The sequence below is a fragment of the Bombus affinis genome, chromosome 6, assembly GCF_024516045.1.
Source record: "Bombus affinis isolate iyBomAffi1 chromosome 6, iyBomAffi1.2, whole genome shotgun sequence".
NCBI lineage: Eukaryota > Metazoa > Arthropoda > Insecta > Hymenoptera > Apidae > Bombus > Bombus affinis.
In genome coordinates this window covers 6,134,767-6,144,691 of record NC_066349.1, presented here as the reverse complement: position 1 = coordinate 6,144,691, position 9,925 = coordinate 6,134,767, and the positions used below count along the sequence as shown (strand labels likewise).

Genomic DNA, 9,925 nt, shown 5'->3' with positions numbered 1-9,925 from the left:
CAAAACAAATTTTATCATGAAAATGTTGTTTTCCTTCTTTATATGTACATTATGCTCTTTTTATAGAATCTTTTCTGAGGTTTTTGCTACAAATGTAGAATTTTGATCGAGAAGTGTGTAATATATATATAAATAAAAAAGGAGGAAATTAACAGAAATGATTTAATGCCAATTTTATATTTCAATTTAGCAAAACAAATTTTATCATGAAAATGTTGTTTTCCTTCTTTATATGTACATAATGTTTAAAATATTCTACCTCAATGATATTACATCTTCAAACTATCAATTCTATACAATATATCTGTTTATATTTGCTCAAATATATCATATTACCATTTAGTTCTATTAGGTCATCCCATAAGTTCGTTCCGTTTTTCGAGCGGTTATATATGTTAAGATTGTTTATTTTTCAAGTGCATTGGTCCCTTATTGTCGTATGTTTATAAATCGACACATGAAATGTGTACACAAAAGTCGGCACGAACTTATGTGATGACCTAATATATATTATTCAAACACAGATACTGCCTTAATTCAAAAATATATGTATAAGTTTTATTTGTATAATAATTGACTTACTATCGATATGTTAATCTAAGCACGTGTAATTTTGATATGTATTTTATTATAAAATATTAGGAACATTAAACATGTGTTAAATAAGATGTTCGTTCTTTCTTTTCAACCCTTCATAAACTAATGATCATAGTTACAAATGTCATCATTTTGAATTCCAATTTTTAATAATTATTTATTATAAATAACAATAATATATATTTAAGAAATACTTTCAATATATATTAAAAAATCTGATAATGTATAAATAAAATGTATAAATAAAATGTATAAATAAAATAATGTATAAATAATGTATAAATAAATAATGTATAAATAAAAATAATCATACTTAGTACACAAAAAAAGCATGTTTTTTTGTTTTAAAAATTATTTTATAGTTATAAAGCAGAATATATATGAAACATATACATGCATTTTATTAAATATTTTGCATAATGGTTTGCATAATTGACTGACATTATTTTAATAATGTAAACTGGCTACTTACTATAAAAAAAAATTATTCATAACTCGATCGCAGAGCCGTCACTTACTGCAGCGGCGGATTAAGGAACTATACTACAAAGAAAGTTGCCCCACCAAGAAAGTTTCTGGACGATCACAATACCCATAGACGCGTAGTATTAAACAGCTGTAGCGATCAGTCAGTGCTTCTTGCGCCGTAGTACGATTCTTCCGTCTGTTATTCTGCTTTGTTATATATTTTTTCGAAAAATTCTTATATTTCTAATAGAAAATGGCACATTATTTGGATTTTGAAGCAGAAGAAAGTGAGGTAACTAATAAAATAGTGAAATACGTGCAATTATTTGTGAACATATAATAATTGTGAACATATCTAATGTTTCATAATTTTATAGGAAGAGCAACAACTTGATGTTAAAGAAAAGAAGAAACTTAAAAAATTAGAAGCAATGCAGGACAGTGAGGATGAATATGACGACGAAGGTATGTGAAATTTTTGATACAAAAAAGTATTTAGTTACTGTTTCTTTCAAAGCTTTTTAAGGTCCTAGGAAATACATTATTACTTATACATTAAATATTATTACTTATACATTAAATATTATTATTTATACATTATATATATTATTTATACATATTATATATATTATTTATTCATTATACATTAAATATTAGAGTCAAGATTTATACATCATTAATAATATGTAAATTAATATTTACTGATACTTAGAAACATCTTCCTTTAAATTATATGTATGTTTAATATCTAGAAGATGATGGAGAAGTTCCCGGACTTATTGATGATAGTCCTATCGATGATGACAATGATGGTGAAGATAGTGATGGATCTGCTGATTCTAGAAAACGTAAAAAAAGTGATGATGAAGATTTTGATGATCGTTTAGAAGATGAAGATTATGACCTACTTGAAGAAAATTTAGGAGTTAAAGTTGAAAGGAAACGTCGTTTTAAGCGTTTACGTAAAATACAAGATGAAGAGTCAGAAGTGGAAGAAGAAAAAGAGATAGACGATGGAAGAGATGCTATTGCCAATGAATTGTTTCAAGGTTCTGGAGACGAGGATGAAGAAAGAAGTGAAGTTGACCACAGAGATGAAGTGGAAAGGTATGATGAGGAAGAAAGTGATGACGAAGATGATTTTATTGTGGATGGTGATGGAATACCCATAACCGAAAAGAGAAGAAAGAAAAGACCTACATATACGGATGCTGCATTGCAAGAAGCCCAAGATATTTTTGGCATTGATTTTGATTATAACGAATTTGGGAAATATGAAGAGGATGAGTTTGAAGAGGAAGAAGAGGAAGATGATGAATATAGTCATGATGATGCAGAAGACCGCCCATGGCGATCAAAAAAACATCTTAAGAGAAAGAGCACAAGGAAAAGTATTTTTGAAGTATATGAACCTAGTGAACTTATACGTGGACACTTCACCGATGTGGACAATGAGATTCGTATTACAGACATTCCTGAACGTATGCAACTTCGCGTTGTTCCCATTATACCTACAGTGGAAGATTCGGATGAATTAGATCTTGAAGCTGAATGGATATATAAACAGGCATTCTGTCAACCAACAATTTCAATACAAGATTCTCATCTAAATGAAGAAGCCAAAGAAAGAGCTAAAAAGGGTCCGCAAACAATCGGCAAAATTAAGAAAGTTTTAGATTTTATGCGTAATCAGAACTTTGAAGTTCCGTTTATTGCATTTTATAGAAAAGAATACGTGTTGCCAGAGTTAAACATCAATGATTTGTGGAAAATTTATAAGTTTGACATAAAATGGTGCCAACTTAAACAAAGAAAAGAAAATTTAGTGAAACTCTTTGAGAAGATGAGGAATTTTCAATTAGATGAGATTATGAAAAATCCAGATGCTCCATTACCTGACAACATACGAGTTATTAAAGACGGTGATATTGAACGACTTAAAAATGCTCAAACTTTTGAAGAATTAAATGATATTTATCGACATTTTATGTTGTATTATAATCAGGATGTGTCATCCATGCAAGAAAGTGCACATAAGAAGAAAAAACAAGCACAAAGGGAAGCTAAATTGAAGAAAAGACAGCAACAACTTGGAGAAGATCTACCTGAAATTGCTGATGTAGAAGATGAAGAAGAAGAAATAGACGAATCATTAAAGCAGCCGATTAGAAAAGGTCCTTACTATATTTGCAGAAAAGCTGGCCTAGACGGATTTATTAAAAAATTTGGTCTCTCACCCGAACATTTTGCTGAAAATCTTCAAGACAATTATCAGCGTCATGAAGTAGATCAAGATCCAATAGAACCTGCAATAGTAGCAAATGATTTTTGTTCTGCAATATTTACAACAAGTGACGAAGTACTTAAAGCTGCACAATTAATGGTTGCGATTCAGTTGGCGCACGAACCATTAGTTCGTAAATGCGTTAGAGAAATGTATATGGAGAGAGCAAAAGTATCCGTAAAACCAACTAAAAAAGGAATAAAGGAGATAGATGAAGGGCATGCCATCTATGGATTAAAATATCTTAAAAATAAACCTGTACGGGATCTTGTTGGTGATCAATTCTTAAAACTAATTGTAGCAGAAGAAGATAAATTAATTACACTTTCCTTTAGTGACGTGATAGAAGGAAATACTAGCAATAATTATATCGATGAAATAAAGCAACTATATTATAGGGACGAATTTAGTAAAAGTGTCCAAGATTGGAATGCATTAAGAACTGGCAGTGTTGAAGTAGCTTTAAATCGGATTATTATACCTCAATTGAAAAAAGAATTGAGATCCAATCTTTTATTAGAAGCAAAAGAATGTGTTATGAAAGCGTGTTGCCGCAAAATGTACAATTGGATAAAAATTGCTCCATATACTTGTGAATTTCCCGATGAAGATGACGAAGATTGGAATACTAGCAAAGGAATTCGTGTGATGGGTTTGGCATATGTGCCTGATCCGTCTCAAGCCGCCTTTGCTTGCATAATTTCTCCAGAAGGAGAATGTACTGATTACCTAAGATTACCGCATTTATTGAAACGTAAAAATAGTTTTATGGAAAGTGAAAAGACATTGAAAAAGGCACAGTTGCTTGGAATTAAAAATTTTATTGCCACAAAGAAACCACATGTTGTGGTAGTAAGTGGTGAATCTAGAGAAGCATTAATGATTGTATCTGATATAAAAGAATGTATAGCTAATCTTGCAAAAGAAGGACAATTTCCTACAATCCAAGTGGAAATATGTGATAATGAACTTACTAAAGTTTATGCAAATAGTAATAGAAGTATATCTGAGTTCAGAGATTATCCAGAATTGTTAAGACAAGCTATATCTTTAGCAAGAAAAATACAAGATCCTCTATTAGAATTCTCTCAGTTGTGTACCATAGATGAAGAAATTCTGTGCCTTAAATATCATCCTTTGCAAGATCAACTTTCTAAAGATGATCTTATAGAAAATTTATATTTGGAATTTATAAATCGTATAAATGAAGTAGGAGTAGATTTAAATAGAGCAGTTCAGCAGCCTTATACAGCAAACCTAGTACAATTTGTATGTGGCTTGGGACCTAGAAAAGCACAGGCTCTGATTAAGATTTTGAAACAAACTAATCAGAGATTAGAAAATAGAACACAGCTTATAACAGCATGTCATATGGGACCTAAAGTGTTTGTCAATTGTGCTGGTTTTATTAAAATTGATACAAATAGTTTAGGAGATAGCACAGAGGCATATGTGGAAGTACTAGATGGCTCGCGTGTACATCCAGAGACATATGAATGGGCAAGAAAAATGGCAGTAGATGCTTTAGAGTATGATGATGAAAATGCAAATCCTGCTGGTGCCCTAGAAGAAATTCTTGAATCACCAGAAAGATTAAAAGATTTAGATTTAGATGCATTTGCAGAAGAGCTTGAAAGACAGTGTTTTGGAAACAAGTGCATTACTCTTTACGATATAAGAGCTGAACTGAATTGTAGATACAAAGATCTCCGTGTACCTTACCAATCTCTAAATACTGAACAATTATTTGATATTTTGACTAAAGAAACTCCGGAAACTTTCTATGTCGGTAAATTAATTTTGGCAACAGTTGTTGGTATAAGCCATAGAAGACCTCGAGGAGATCAATTAGATCAAGCGAATCCTGTTCGAAATGATGAAACCGGATTATGGCAATGCCCATTCTGCTTGAAAAACGATTTTCCAGAATTGTTCGAGGTATGGAATCATTTTGATGCCGGTGCATGTCCGGGGAAAGCAACTGGAATTCGTTTAAGGTTGGATAATGGAATATCTGGATACATTCACGTAAAAAATCTGTCTGATAAACATGTCGCTAGTCCAGAGGAAAGAGTACGTGTCGGACAAGTAATTCATTGTCGTATAATTAAGATCGAAGTAGAACGATTTAGTGTCGAATGTACTAGCAAGACGAGTGATCTTATTGATAAAAATCACGAATGGAGACCTCAGCGAGACGTTTATTATGAAGTAGAGGCAGAAGAAAAAGATATGAAAACAGATGAGGATGCTAAGAAATTACAACAACGACAAACTTATGTAAAACGTCTTATAGTTCATCCTAGTTTCCATAATATAAGTTTTGCAGAAGCTGAAAAGTTAATGCCAACTATGAGGCAAGGGGAAGCAATAATACGACCTAGCAGTAAGGGAGCCGATCATTTGACCGTAACATGGAAAGTTACAGAAAATATTTATCAACATATTGATGTAAGGGAAGAAGGCAAAGAAAATGCATTCTCTTTGGGTCGCAGTTTATGGATTGGCAATGAAGAATTTGAAGATTTGGATGAAATTATCGCTAGACATATTAATCCGATGGCTGCTTATGCTTCGGAACTTTTAGATTTTAAATATTACAAAACAAGCGTAGAAGGCATTAAAGATAAAGCAGAAGAAATTTTGAAGGAACAGAAGAAGCAAAATCCTGGAGGAATACCATATATTGTATCTGCAACTAAGGTATGTTCGAAAATATTTAATATTTGCTTATATTCCTACTTCAAAATTTTTATTTTTCAATTAAATTAATATTTTTTGTTATACATTTTAGAATTATCCTGGAAAATTTTTACTTTCGTATTTACCACGAACTCGTTGCCGTCATGAATATGTTACTGTAATAGCCGATGGATTTCGATTTAGAGATCAAATGTTTAATAGAATAAATGACTTGTTCCGCTGGTTCAAAGAACACTTTAGAGATCCTATGCCAGGACAAGCTACACCTGGTACTCCACATGGAACTATGACTTCCAGAACACCATACAATGGTACTCCAGGAGTGAATGGTAAGTTTCATATTACTAAGAATTTGGATCCTATAATAATTTTTATTCTACTGAAATTAACTTCCTTTTTGTCTGTTTCTTTTTTTTCAGGAGTGAATGCAGATACAATACAGAGGGTAGCACAGAATATGCCACACGACATGTTACATTCACTCTCGAAAGTAGCAAATCAAACTCCACATCATTATCCACCATACACTCCAGGAGCTGCTAGTGTTAATAATTATGGAATGTATGGAAGTACGCCTTATACGCCTTCCGGCCAAACTCCGTTTATGACCCCCTATCATACACCACACCACACGCCTCATCATCCACAAACACCCAGCCACTCTCAAGGACCATTCTTACAACCAATTCCTCCAGCAATGAATTCAAATTCACATACAACTGCAAGATCACATAGATCTGTCACTAGTACATCTAATGCAACGAATTGGACAAAAGCGGCGGAAGCATGGGCTCGATCAAAGCAATCTTCTAATTCATTTTCTAATTATAATAATACTACTCCAAGATATGATGAATCTAGAAAAACGCCACGAAATCAAGAAGATCAAAATGGGAGAGCAACTCCGCGCAATAGAACCCCATCTGCACGTACTCCGTCTTATAAATCTCCTAGAGAAACTCCATTTACAAATTCTAGTCCCCGGAGTATGTCTAAGTGGAGATGGTACTCCCCTATATGATGAAAGTTGATAATCATACGTTTTACATGTATATGTAGCTAGAACAATTGGTTATTTGAAACAATACTCTATCGAATAGAGTATACTCTATTAACAAAAGAAAAAGAGTAAATTGAACCATAAATGTGTATGGTTTCATTTTCTGTTAATTGGCACAAAGCATTTTCTATATCAAATATGTATTACTAGTACAAATTATGCACTTTTTATAGAATCTTTTCTGAGGTTTTTGCTACAAATGTACAATTTTGATCGAGAAGTGTGTAATATATATGTACATAAAAAAGGAGGAAATTAACAGAAATGATTTAATTTTATATTTAACTTTATATTTCAATTTAGCAAAACAAATTTTATCATGAAAATGTTGTTTTCCTTCTTTATATGTACATTATGCTCTTTTTATAGAATCTTTTCTGAGGTTTTTTCTACAAATGTACAATTTTGATTGAGAAGTGTGTAATATATATGTACATAAAAAAGGAGGAAATTAACAGAAATGATTTAATGCCAATTTTATATTTCAATTTAGCAAAACAAATTTTATCATGAAAATGTTGTTTTCCTTCTTTATATGTACATTATGCTCTTTTTATAGAATCTTTTCTGAGGTTTTTTCTACAAATGTACAATTTTGATCGAGAAGTGTGTAATATATATGTACATAAAAAAGGAGGAAATTAACAGAAATGATTTAATTTTATATTTAATTTTATATTTAATTTTATATTTCAATTTAGCAAAACAAATTTTATCATGAAAATGTTGTTTTCCTTCTTTATATGTACATTATGCTCTTTTTATAGAATCTTTTCTGAGGTTTTTTTCACAAATGTACAATTTTGATGGAGAAGTGTGTAATATATATGTACATAAAAAAGGAGGAAATTAACAGAAATGATTTTATTTTATATTTAATTTTATATTTCAATTTAGCAAAACAAATTTTATCATGAAAATGTTGTTTTCCTTCTTTATATGTACATTATGCTCTTTTTATAGAATCTTTTCTGAGGTTTTTTCTACAAATGTACAATCTTGATCGAGAAGTGTGTAATATATATGTACATAAAAAAGGAGGAAATTAACAGAAATGATTTAATTTTATATTTAACTTTATATTTCAATTTAGCAAAACAAATTTTATCATGAAAATGTTGTTTTCCTTCTTTATATGTACATTATGCTCTTTTTATAGAATCTTTTCTGAGGTTTTTTCTACAAATGTACAATCTTGATCGAGAAGTGTGTAATATATATGTACATAAAAAAGGAGGAAATTAACAGAAATGATTTAATTTTATATTTAATTTTATATTTCAATTTAGCAAAACAAATTTTATCATGAAAATGTTGTTTTCCTTCTTTATATGTACATTATGCTCTTTTTATAGAATCTTTTCTGAGGTTTTTGCTACAAATGTAGAATTTTGATCGAGAAGTGTGTAATATATATATAAATAAAAAAGGAGGAAATTAACAGAAATGATTTAATGCCAATTTTATATTTCAATTTAGCAAAACAAATTTTATCATGAAAATGTTGTTTTCCTTCTTTATATGTACATAATGTTTAAAATATTCTACCTCAATGATATTACATCTTCAAACTATCAATTCTATACAATATATCTGTTTATATTTGCTCAAATATATCATATTACCATTTAGTTCTATTAGGTCATCCCATAAGTTCGTTCCGTTTTTCGAGCGGTTATATATGTTAAGATTGTTTATTTTTCAAGTGCATTGGTCCCTTATTGTCGTATGTTTATAAATCGACACATGAAATGTGTACACAAAAGTCGGCACGAACTTATGTGATGACCTAATATATATTATTCAAACACAGATACTGCCTTAATTCAAAAATATATGTATAAGTTTTATTTGTATAATAATTGACTTACTATCGATATGTTAATCTAAGCACGTGTAATTTTGATATGTATTTTATTATAAAATATTAGGAACATTAAACATGTGTTAAATAAGATGTTCGTTCTTTCTTTTCAACCCTTCATAAACTAATGATCATAGTTACAAATGTCATCATTTTGAATTTCAATTTTTAATAATTATTTATTATAAATAACAATAATATATATTTAAGAAATACTTTCAATATATATTAAAAAATCTGATAATGTATAAATAAAATGTATAAATAAAATGTATAAATAAAATAATGTATAAATAATGTATAAATAAATAATGTATAAATAAAAATAATCATACTTAGTACACAAAAAAAGCATGTTTTTTTGTTTTAAAAATTATTTTATAGTTATAAAGCAGAATATATATGAAACATATACATGCATTTTATTAAATATTTTGCATAATGGTTTGCATAATTGACTGACATTATTTTAATAATGTAAACTGGCTACTTACTATAAAGAAAAATAAAATAAGATTTTCACATTTTTCGGTAATAAATAGAAATAAAAGTAATAATGATTAGTTAAAATCTTAATGAATATATGGCGTCTTCTCGTAAAATCATCGAAACCAGTTATAACGACTCGACCATATTTGGAACGGATTTTTACGTTCTGATGGTCGCACAACGGTCGTCGGTCATAACTTCCCACACATTGGTACGCACGTTGCTGGAGATGCAGACATATGATTCATCCAAAATGAATCTTTTTTGAACTGTGTGACTGTGTTTCAGTCAAAAATATAAATGCATGTATTTTCACAATGCTTCTACTGTACTATTATAGATTGTTTATTATAAATTATATTTTAATCCTAGAAATTGCATAAAATGACTCGAGATAATTATAAGCAATTCAATAAAATCATTAGGTCTTTTAAATTCACAAGTATATAATTAAATATTA

General features: G+C 29.8%; 1 pseudogene; it reads left to right on the top strand.

Annotated features, from left to right (window-relative positions):
• The first annotated feature begins 1,454 nt into the window (after positions 1-1,454).
• Positions 1,455-7,208, top strand: LOC126917342 (transcription elongation factor SPT6-like; annotated as a pseudogene).
• Positions 7,209-9,925: the final 2,717 nt, after the last annotated feature.